This window comes from Phyllobates terribilis, unplaced genomic scaffold, assembly GCF_046119375.1.
Source record: "Phyllobates terribilis strain yellow unplaced genomic scaffold, ASM4611937v1 Scaffold_1__5_contigs__length_1240528914, whole genome shotgun sequence".
Classification (NCBI taxonomy): domain Eukaryota; kingdom Metazoa; phylum Chordata; class Amphibia; order Anura; family Dendrobatidae; genus Phyllobates; species Phyllobates terribilis.
In genome coordinates this window covers 172,895,563-172,908,077 of record NW_027362761.1, presented here as the reverse complement: position 1 = coordinate 172,908,077, position 12,515 = coordinate 172,895,563, and the positions used below count along the sequence as shown (strand labels likewise).

Here is a 12,515-nt window from a genome sequence, read left to right as displayed (position 1 = left end):
ACAGGTGGTGTAGCTTGCTTAACAGCCGGGATAATCCGCTGACTAGCAGACACTGCTACTAGGCACAAAGTATTTCCTGGGCTAGATGCAGTTAAAAATTTGTAATTAGATACTCTCGTTGGATGCTGAGAAAGCATTCCATAGAGTCTCCTGGCACGCCATATATGATTCTCTTAAAAAGCTTGGGGTAGGGGTCTAGGGGACCCTTTTATAGCCAAAATCACGGCCCTGTATCGCAATACGTCACCTAGGCTGAAGATAAATGGAACTGTAGCACCCTGAGGGCTCGGTTGCTACAGACGTATTGCACCTCACCCAGAGGTGTGATATCTCACTCTCAGGTAAGGATGGAGTGTGGATCAGGACCCGACACCTGCATGCATTACACCACATTGCCGTGGGGCAGGGCGACCAATATGCCCCTGAGATGGGCACGACAGTCCCTGTCCCTGGCTGGAGTGGGGGGAGGGAACACTGAGGAAGGGGAACCCTGTAGTGCAGGAGCAGGGAGGAAGCAGTTCCTGGGTGCATTGAGAAGGGAGTATAAAAGGTGGGCACCATCTTAGTTCAGTGCAGAGAAGTCTGAGCAGAAGTGGCAGGGAGCAGGGGCTCTGCATGAGCTCTGCTCCGGAGGCGGGCCTAGTAACAGAGGCCCAGGCCTGGAAGAGGGAGAAGGAAGGAAGAGGAGTGGAGAAGGCTCCAGGAACGAGGAATGAAGGGATCCCAGGGGTGCGGACGGGCGATTCGCCACCGCACGCCCGAATCCACCTCAGGCCAAAGGGGGAGACCGGTCCCCGAACTAGTGGAGGCAGGAAACGACCCTCAGCTAGAAACCGGAGGCTCTGACATTTTATGTGGCGCAGCCCCTCGCTACACCCGCTAGGAAGGCACCACATAGGGTCAGGGAAACTGGCGCCAAGTTTACCAAGAGGAGGCCCGAGGCAGCAGCCGGACAGAAGTGTTGGTAAGAAAGGCCAGACAAAGGACACACAAAGGGGGTCCTGTGAAGTGCTCCAAAGTTATCTGGGAGTTGTCTGAGCCCCTCACCTGGTGAGCACAGTACGACGTGGGCAGCCGTTACCTGCAGACGTGGTCTGGATAATAAGAACTGTGAGTAAAGGCCCTGGACTGCATCACTGACTCCGTGTCGTTACTGCTGCTGCCCTGCACCATCACCCCCATCCTCCGCATACACTGCCCTGAGGCTATACTCCTCCCGTGGGGAGTTATGCTACGCTCTGCTGCACCCACAACACCAGCCTCAGCGGTCTGCCCTGTAGCGGCGGTTCACTCTGACCGCAATCCACGGGTGGCGTAGTCGGACATTTAAACATCAAAACCACATAAATAGTTCCGCCACTGGTTTGACCGCCCTGAGCCACGGAACCGGGTCGCCGCCACGAAGACTACAACCACCAGTATCCACCAAAAAGGGTCCGGCTCCGGGTGTCCCAAGGCCCAGGGGGTGCGTCAGAACATTTTCATCACCTTTCACAATCACCAATGGGACAAGGCAGGGATGTCCTCTGTCCCCTCTCTTATACATCCTAGTGACGGAGCACCTGCTCTCATCAATTCGCCATAACCCCAATATTAGGTGGATTGAGGTGGGAAGCACCGAGTACAAGTGCTCTCTATTTGCTGATGATGTCCTAGTATATATCACTCAATCACATATATCCATCCATGCTGTTATGGCTGAAATAGATCACTTTGTTACATGGTAAAATTTTAAAATCAATGCAGCGAAGTCTGAGGCCCTCGATGTCTCCCTCCCCAAATCCATATAGGATTCCATCCAGTCCAACTTTCCCTTTGCCTGGCCCTCACAGGGTATCAAATACTTAGGAATTCCTACTCATAGAGACCTCTCCCATCTATGTTATCTTAATTTTGGGCCCTTTATTGAACAATTCCATACAGACCACGGTTGGCAAGTTAGAACTGTAAGATTCACTACGTGAACCGCTGGTGTTTTGTGGAAAAGCACATGTACACCGCGTTCCAAATTATTATGCAAAAAGTGTTTAGGAGTGATAAGGGAAGAATTTGTTTGTTTGTCAGTTAAACTCATTGATGGTGATGTGTGTCAGGGCTCTTTATATCACTGTAAGCAATTGCAGACACCTGTGCTAATTAGTTTGGCAGGTGTGTCCAATGAAAGGCAAGACTACTTAAGAAGGCTCTCTCACATTATTAAGCAGCCTACATTTTCTGCCAAAATGGGAAAGAAAAAGGATGTGTCGGCTGCTGAGAAGCAACAAATTGTGGAGTGTTTAGGTCAAGGCATGACTACAATCAACATTGTGCGATGATCAGGATGAAGTGTCTTGGCAATCAAGAAGTATGTAGCTGATTCACAGTACACACGTGTGCGTGCTGATAAGGGCAAATTGAGGACTCTTTCCTACAGGCAATTACCTCAGGTTGAAAGAGCAGCGGCAAAAAAGCCTTGTCATAGCAGCAGACAAGTTTTTGAAGCTGCTTGTGCCTCCAACGTCCCCCGAACAACAAGATGCAGGGTCCTTCAGAGGTTTGCAGCTGTGCATACGCCATCCTGTCGACCTCCTCTATCCACTTCACACAAGCAGAAACGGCTCCAGTGGGCCAAACATTACATGAAGACTGATTTCAAAACTGTTTTGTTCACGGATGAGTGCCGTGCAGCGCTCGATGGTCCAGATGGATGGAGTGGAGGATGGCTGGTTGATGGACACCCCACGCAAACACGGCTACAGCGCCAACAAGGAGGAGGTGGAGTAATGTTTTGGGCTGGAATCATGGGGAGAGAGATTGTCGGCCCCTTTAGGATCCCTGAAGGCGCTAAAGATGAACTCCATAATGTATGTGGATTTTCTCAAACAGCACTTCCTGCCATGGTTCAAGAAGAAGAACCGTGTATTTCACAGCAAGATCATTTTTCTGCATGATAATGCACCATCTCATGCTGCACATAAAACATCTGCATCTCTGGCTGATATGGGCATAAAAGGGGACAAACTTATGGTGTGACCCCCATGCTCCCCTGACCTCTACCCCATTCAGAACCTTTGGAGCATCATTAAAAGGAGTGTCTATGATGGCGGGAGGCAGTTCACATCTAAGCAACAGCTCTGGGAGGGTATTCTGTCCTCATGCAAAACAATTGAAGCAGAAACCATCCAAAACCTGACAAATTCAATGGACGAGAGAGTTCAGAAGCTCCTTTCGAACAAGGGGTCCTATGTGAAAATGTAACATCACCTAGAATAAAGTTTTGAGTTGAAAACTGTTTGATTTCAGTTTCTAACAACCTGCTAATGCTTATAATTTCAAAAATGACCATTTTTTTGGTCTTTATTAAAATGAAAAGGTTGATCGAAAAGTTTGGGGGATCTAAGAGTGTGGCAACCCAGTAGTCATGATTACTTCGAATTCTGACAATATGAGGGTCATGCTGCAGGTAGTGCAGCAAGAAGGCACTTATGTGTCTTGCGCATCTCGGAGCCCCAAAATTATTTTCCGGGCTAGATGCAGCTAAAAATTATTTTTAATTTTAAATCTGGTGGAGCTTATTATAGATGGCCTAATAGGATCAGTGCTGCACACTGCTACAAAGCCCAAATTATTTTCCAGTCAAGATACAGATAAGCATGATTAGTAATTTGAAAGCTTAAAACGTTTGGTAGGGTGATTTTAACAAATCATCAAGCTTTTACTCTCCCCAGGATGACACAGGGGTAGAAAAGTCGTTTCGGATCCATGATTTGTTCATCTTTATGAACGTGAGTCTGTCTACATTATCAGTGGAGAGCCGCGTGCGCTTATCTGTCAGCACACCACCAGCAGCGCTGAACACACGTTCAGACAGAACGCTGGCTGCGGGGCATGACAAGATCTCCAAGGCGTAAGTGGCTAGCTCCGGCCATTTATCCAGATTGGAAGCCCAAAAAGAGCAAGGGTCCAGTGACACAGTCGTGGCTTCAATGTTTACTTGGAGATACTCCTGTACCATCGTCTCTAGGCGTTGACTATGTGTCAGACTTCTTGTCTCCTGTGGCCTTGCAAAGGATGGGCTAAAAAAGTGGTGAAATGATTCCGCAAAATTGATATTACCAGCAGATACTGTGGTTCTGTTACGGTTTGAGTGCTGAACACTTGACGGTCCCACGGTTGGCAAGTTGGACCTGTGAGATTCACTACGTGCACCACTGGTATTTTGTGGAAAAGCACATGTAAGATTCTGCAACAGTCTCTGCTGATACTCCTGCATGCGTGCATCCCTTTCTATGGCAGGAATAATTTCTGCAAATTTACTTTTGTACCGGGGATCTAACAGTGTGGCAACCCAGTAGTCAGGATTATTTCTAATTCTCACAATTCGAGGGTCATGTTGCAGGTAGTGCAGCAAGAAGGCACTCATGTGTGTTGCGCATCCAGGAGCACCAAGTCCCTGTTGTGTTGGTGGCGAGGTAACAATCATGCTTCCTTCCTCTGTCCTCTCCCCCCAACCTCGCACAACAGAAATGTGATCAAGGTCTCCCTCATCTGATGAGTCTTCCATCAGTTCGTCCTCCACTTCTTCCTGGGCTCCTGCACCTTCCTCACTAGTTTGGCTGCTACCATGCGCCCTGGTAAAACCATCTCCCCCACCCTCACATGCCTGCCGCCTTGGTGCTGCCGACCTTCTGGACCTTGCAGATGTTAGCCCTTCCGCATACAACTCCTCCTCCTCTACTTCCTCCACCTCCTCTTGTGCCACCACCTGACTCCGAATTCTGTTTAACATGTGCTCCAGCATGTAAATCACCGAAATAGTCATGCTGATAATGGCATCGTCAGCACTAAACATCTTCGTCGCCATTTCAAAACTGTGCAGAAGGGTGCATAGGTCCCTGATCTGAGACCACTCCTCCAGCGTGATTTGCCCCACCTCTGAATCTCGTTGGCCCAGGCTATACGTCAGAACGTATTGCACCAGGGCTTGTCGGTGCTGCCACAGTCGCTGCAACATGTGCAGAGTTGAATTCCACCGGGTAGGCACATCGCATTTTAGCCGGTGAAGTGGCAGGCCCAACGACTTCTGTAGAGATGTAAGTCGCTGAGCTGCGGGATGCGAACGGCGGAAGTGAGCACACAGCGACCGTGCCCTCTGCAGAAGGCAATCTAGTCTGGGATAGTGGGCTAAAAATTGCTGGACAACCAGGTTCAACACGTGAGCCATACAAGGCACGTGTGTGACATTGCCCCGGCGAAGGGCCGCACCCAGGTTTGCAGCATTGTCGCACACGGCCTTCCCTGGTTTCAGGTCCAGTGGAGACAACCATTCATGAAATTGGTTCTCCAGAGCTGACCACAACTCCTCAGCTGTGTGACTCACATTTCCCAGACATTTCAATGTAAAAACCGCCTGATGACGTTGAGCCCTACTGCCAGCATAGTAAGGAGGTGTGCAGGATCCCTTCTGCGCAGTTAGAAAGCTTGTGGCATGACCAGACAGGCTTTGGGTGCAGGTGGAAGACCGAGAGGAGGTTGAGGAGGCAGAAGCAGTGGAGGAACTTTGACATAAAGAGGATTGACGCACAAATCGTGGGGACTGCAAGACTTGGACAGCAGCCCCTTGTCCTGCTGTCACCATAGTTACCCAGTGCCCAGTCAGCGACATGTAACGCCCCTGTCCATGCCTACTCGTCCAAGTGTCTGTGGTGAAATGCACCCTGTCACACACAGAGTTTCTCAAAGAAGCGGTGATGTTGTGTGCGACATGCTGGTGGAGCGCAGACACACCTTTCTTTGAGAAGTAGTGCCGACTGGGCATCTGGTACTGGGGCACTGCGACGGACATAAGGTCTCGAAAATCCTCTGTGTCCACCAGGCGGAAAGGCAGCATTTCTGTAGCCAAGAGCTTGCAGATGGTGAAATTCAACCTCTTAGCTTTCTCATGGCTAGGAGGAAATGGTCTTTTACTTGTCCACATCTGAGGGACCGAGGGCTGGCTATTGTGCTTAGACGGGGTTGATAAGGGTGTCCCCGGCAAACTGCCGGTCTGTGAGGAAGATGCAGGCGGACATGTTAGGTTGCCTTCATCCAAAGGTGGTGCTATCGATGTCGGACAGCGCTCAACACCAGCTGGTGTTACCACCTCCAAAGAAAATGATGACCTGCCAATCACGCTGGCTGTTGCGGGTAAAGAGGTGGCAGGTCTGCGCCCCAAAACAGGTGTGACTGCTGTCCCCCCAGTCACAGAGGATGAAGAGGCCGCGGATGCACAAGATATGGCAGACGGTGGTTGGCCCGGCCGGCTAGGCCGCATTGTAGCACACTGAGCTTCCCACTGCAACTTATGCTTCATGTCCATGTGCCGGTTCATGCATGAAGTACTCAAACTATGTATTTTTTGGCCTCTACTTAGCTTTTGCTGACAAATGTTACAGATAACACGAGTTGGGTCATCTTTATCGATCTGAAAAAATGCCCAGGCTATGCAAGGCTTAGCACCCATGCGACCTGAAGAGCCACCACGACTTGTGGTGAGAGGCAGAGTTGTGTTTGAGGATGCAGTTGTTGACGTGCTTCCAGTACTACGTCTCTGTCCAGGAAGGCGCAACCTGACCTCGTCGTCACTAGCATCTTCCTCCACCTCCTCTGCTGACCTCATCTCTTGGCTGACTGTGGGTTGACAGTAAGTGGGATCTCCGACCTCATCATCATCACCCTGTGCGTTATCACACCCGTCGTCCTCAGAGCCAACCTGTTCCTGCCCTGACAAAAAACTAAAGTTGTCGCTCCAATCAGGTATTTGAGTCTTATCATCGTCTTCCTCATTGTCTCCACCAACAGGAGTTACAGTTTGGGAATGAGGGTCTACATTATGGTCAGAACCTTCTGCGTCTGGTCCTGGATCCGACTCATAAAGATTCTGGGCATCAGTGCAGATCATTTCCTCGTCTGGATTCACAGAAGCGCTGGAGTCGACCTCTGATTCCCAGGCTATAGTATGAGTAAACAGCTCTGCAGACTCAACCATCTGTTCTACCTCATACTCAGACGGGCAGCTGGAGATTTGGGAGCTGTGAGGAAGCAAGTGCGATTTGGGTGACACCTTTGAGGACTGGAGTATTTGTGATGTTGAAGTTGATGTGGAGGAGAGCCCACTTAAAGGAGCACTTGATATCCGTTGAAGCACCTGCTGTTTTTGTGCCTCATCTGGAATTTGTAGCGATTGGCGTGGCCGTAAGAAAGGGATCTTATCACATTGTCCGCTAAAAGAAGTAGACATTTTAGTTTGGCTGGAAGATGGTCTTTCTTCTGCAGATGTTACTGTTGCTTTAACACCTACCCCACGGACACAACCTTTTTTCCCCTTCCCAACACGCCTATTCCCCTTTCCACCAGCAGCAGGCCTTTTTCCACTCATTTTGGTGGTTAACTAATTCACAACTCTGGAGTTGTTTGCACAAAAAAACAATGGATGGTAACCGAGCAGAGCTGAGTGGCCAAACTGTGGTATTAGGCCAAAACTATTGGCTGGGTTAGATGCAGAAAAAAATTATTTTGAATTTGCATCCTGATGGAGGTCAGTATAGATGGACTAATAGAGAAAGTCCGACACACTACTAGAAGGCCAAATATTTTTTCAGAGGTAGATGCAGAAAAAAATATATTCAGTTTGCAACCTGATGGAGGTCAGTATAGATGGACTAATACAACAAGTCCCACACACAGCTAGAAGCCCAAATATTTTTTCAGAGGTACTGTAGATGCAGATAAAAATTAGTTTTAATTTGCAACCTGATGGAGGTCAGTATAGATGGACTAATAGAGAAAGTCCGACACACTACTAGAAGGCCAAATATTTTTTCAGAGCTAGATGCAGAAAAAAATTATATTCAGTTTGCAACCTGATGGAGGTCAGTATAGATGGATTAATAGAACAAGACCCACACACAGCTAGAAGCCCAATATTTTTTCAGAGGTAGATGCAGAAAAATATATATTCAGTTTGCAACCTGATGGAGGTCAGTATAGATGGACTAATAGAACAAGTCCCACACACTGCTAGAAGCCCAAATATTTTTTCAGAGGTACTGTAGATGCAGATAAAAATTAGTTTTAATTTGCAACCTGATGGAGGTCAGTATAGATGGACTAATAGAGAAAGTCCGACACACTACTAGAAGGCCAAATATTTTTTCAGAGCTAGATGCAGAAAAAAATTATATTCAGTTTGCAACCTGATGGAGGTCAGTATAGATGGACTAATAGAGAAAGTCCGACACACTACTAGAAGGCCAAATATTTTTTCAGAGGTAGATGCAGAAAAAAATATATTCAGTTTGCAACCTGATGGAGGTCAGTATAGATGGATTAATAGAACAAGACCCACACACAGCTAGAAGCCCAATATTTTTTCAGAGGTAGATGCAGAAAAAACTATATTCAGTTTGCAACCTGATGGAGGTCAGTATAGATGGACTAATAGAACAAGTCCCACACACTGCTAGAAGCCCAAATATTTTTTCAGAGGTACTGTAGATGCAGATAAAAATTAGTTTTAATTTGCAACCTGATGGAGGTCAGTATAGATGGACTAATAGAGAAAGTCCGACACACTACTAGAAGGCCAAATATTTTTTCAGAGGTAGATGCAGAAAAAAATATATTCAATTTGCAACCTGATGGAGGTCAGTATAGATGGATTAATAGAACAAGACCCACACACAGCTAGAAGCCCAATATTTTTTCAGAGGTAGATGCAGAAAAAAATATATTCAGTTTGCAACCTGATGGAGGTCAGTATAGATGGACTAATAGAACAAGTCCCACACACTGCTAGAAGCCCAAATATTTTTTCAGAGGTACTGTAGATGCAGATAAAAATTAGTTTTAATTTGCAACCTGATGGAGGTCAGTATAGATGGACTAATAGAGAAAGTCCGACACACTACTAGAAGGCCAAATATTTTTTCAGAGGTAGATGCAGAAAAAAATATATTCAGTTTGCAACCTGATGGAGGTCAGTATAGATGGACTAATACAACAAGTCCCACACACAGCTAGAAGCCCAAATATTTTTTCAGAGGTACTGTAGATGCAGATAAAAATTAGTTTTAATTTGCAACCTGATGGAGGTCAGTATAGATGGACTAATAGAGAAAGTCCGACACACTACTAGAAGGCCAAATATTTTTTCAGAGCTAGATGCAGAAAAAAATTATATTCAGTTTGCAACCTGATGGAGGTCAGTATAGATGGATTAATAGAACAAGACCCACACACAGCTAGAAGCCCAATATTTTTTCAGAGGTAGATGCAGAAAAAAATATATTCAGTTTGCAACCTGATGGAGGTCAGTATAGATGGACTAATAGAGAAAGTCCGACACACTACTAGAAGGCCAAATATTTTTTCAGAGCTAGATGCAGAAAAAAATTATATTCAGTTTGCAACCTGATGGAGGTCAGTATAGATGGACTAATAGAGAAAGTCCGACACACTACTAGAAGGCCAAATATTTTTTCAGAGGTAGATGCAGAAAAAAATATATTCAGTTTGCAACCTGATGGAGGTCAGTATAGATGGATTAATAGAACAAGACCCACACACAGCTAGAAGCCCAATATTTTTTCAGAGGTAGATGCAGAAAAAACTATATTCAGTTTGCAACCTGATGGAGGTCAGTATAGATGGACTAATAGAACAAGTCCCACACACTGCTAGAAGCCCAAATATTTTTTCAGAGGTACTGTAGATGCAGATAAAAATTAGTTTTAATTTGCAACCTGATGGAGGTCAGTATAGATGGACTAATAGAGAAAGTCCGACACACTACTAGAAGGCCAAATATTTTTTCAGAGGTAGATGCAGAAAAAAATATATTCAGTTTGCAACCTGATGGAGGTCAGTATAGCTGGATTAATAGAACAAGACCCCCACACAGCTAGAAGCCCAATATTTTTTCAGAGGTAGATGCAGAAAAAAATATATTCAGTTTGCAACCTGATGGAGGTCAGTATAGATGGACTAATAGAACAAGTCCCACACACTGCTAGAAGCCCAAATATTTTTTCACAGGTACTGTAGATGCAGATAAAAATTAGTTTTAATTTGCAACCTGATGGAGGTCAGTATAGATGGACTAATAGAGAAAGTCCGACACACTACTAGAAGGCCAAATATTTTTTCAGAGCTAGATGCAGAAAAAAATTATATTCAGTTTGCAACCTGATGGAGGTCAGTATAGATGGACTAATAGAGAAAGTCCGACACACTACTAGAAGGCCAAATATTTTTTCAGAGGTAGATGCAGAAAAAAATATATTCAGTTTGCAACCTGATGGAGGTCAGTATAGATGGATTAATAGAACAAGACCCACACACAGCTAGAAGCCCAATATTTTTTCAGAGGTAGATGCAGAAAAAACTATATTCAGTTTGCAACCTGATGGAGGTCAGTATAGATGGACTAATAGAGCAAGTCCCACACACTGCTAGAAGCCCAAATATTTTTTCAGAGGTACTGTAGATGCAGATAAAAATTAGTTTTAATTTGCAACCTGATGGAGGTCAGTATAGATGGACTAATAGAGAAAGTCCGACACACTACTAGAAGGCCAAATATTTTTTCAGAGGTAGATGCAGAAAAAAATATATTCAGTTTGCAACCTGATGGAGGTCAGTATAGCTGGATTAATAGAACAAGACCCCCACACAGCTAGAAGCCCAATATTTTTTCAGAGGTAGATGCAGAAAAAAATATATTCAGTTTGCAACCTGATGGAGGTCAGTATAGATGGACTAATAGAACAAGTCCCACACACTGCTAGAAGCCCAAATATTTTTTCAGAGGTACTGTAGATGCAGATAAAAATTAGTTTTAATTTGCAACCTGATGGAGGTCAGTATAGATGGACTAATAGAGAAAGTCCGACACACTACTAGAAGGCCAAATATTTTTTCAGAGGTAGATGCAGAAAAAAATATATTCAGTTTGCAACCTGATGGAGGTCAGTATAGATGGATTAATAGAACAAGACCCACACACAGCTAGAAGCCCAATATTTTTTCAGAGGTAGATGCAGAAAAAAATATATTCAGTTTGCAACCTGATGGAGGTCAGTATAGATGGACTAATAGAACAAGTCCCACACACTGCTAGAAGCCCAAATATTTTTTCAGAGGTACTGTAGATGCAGATAAAAATTAGTTTTAATTTGCAACCTGATGGAGGTCAGTATAGATGGACTAATAGAGAAAGTCCGACACACTACTAGAAGGCCAAATATTTTTTCAGAGGTAGATGCAGAAAAAAATATATTCAGTTTGCAACCTGATGGAGGTCAATATAGATGGATTAATAGAACAAGACCCACACACAGCTAGAAGCCCAATATTTTTTCAGAGGTAGATGCAGAAAAAAATATATTCAGTTTGCAACCTGATGGAGGTCAGTATAGATGGACTAATAGAACAAGTCCCACACACTGCTAGAAGCCCAAATATTTTTTCAGAGGTACTGTAGATGCAGATAAAAATTAGTTTTAATTTGCAACCTGATGGAGGTCAGTATAGATGGACTAATAGAATGATGCTATGCCCAAAAGATTTTACTTCACTAGGTGCAGTAAAAAAATTGGTATTCTATACACAGGTGGTATATCTTGCAACACAGATAGGCTACTCCACTGACTAACACACTCTGCAATAGGCCAAAAAGGATTAGCTTTGCTAGATTCAGCCAAATGCTGTGAAAAAAACTTGCACAGCACTGGCACAGACCTGCCTGGAAAAAACTGATAGGAACTCATGTAACCTAGTCCTGAAAAGGACTGCAATTACAATTAGTCTTTACTCCCACAACCTATCTATTTAAGAGCACAGACCTCCCTGATAAAAGTCGTAGGAATTGCTGTAACCTAGTCCTTAAAAGGACTGCAATCACAACTATTCCCTACTCCCAAGCTATCTGTATATTTGTGCGAAAATTGGCTTGAAATTAACAAGGTATAGCGCACACAGCAACAGCGGTGCCGTCTAACACGCAGCTGCAGCAGTGAGAAAATGGTGGCGACGGGGAAAATGGCTTGGTCTTATAGGGCAAGGACATGTGACATACACTGCCAATGACACATGCCCTTGCTTGTGTGAAAAAAAGCACTTCGCTCCGTGTGTGCGCTGCTGATAGTCTGACAGATTGCACCTCCCCACTGTAAATGCGGGAAAGAGAAAAAAAAATGGAGATCTTCATTGTTCCTGCAGAGATCCATCCCCTGCCCCTCCCCCCACCCCGCTGTACACTCAAACTGCGTATTAACATTAATTTTCATCATTACTGAGAAAAAATCCAGTTATGATTTTGGTGCACGAACAGTTATCGAACATAACCTCGAACAGCCGAATTTTTCTCAAATTGTTCGTGTTCGCCGAACGGCTCGAACACCGCCCAAAACAGCTCGAATTTGAGATTGGCGAACAGTTCGAGTAGAACAACGCTCATCTCTACTTGTGACCCGCAGGAAGCTTTTTACGCGGGTCAC

The 12,515-nt window shown here is 45.1% G+C and overlaps 1 protein-coding gene across 1 annotated transcript in view; it reads right to left on the bottom strand.

Annotated features, from left to right (window-relative positions):
* PGM5 (phosphoglucomutase 5) overlaps positions 1–12,515 on the bottom strand; it is a 382,573-nt gene that overhangs the window by 263,981 nt on the left and 106,077 nt on the right. The gene's annotated exons all lie outside the window — the stretch shown is intronic.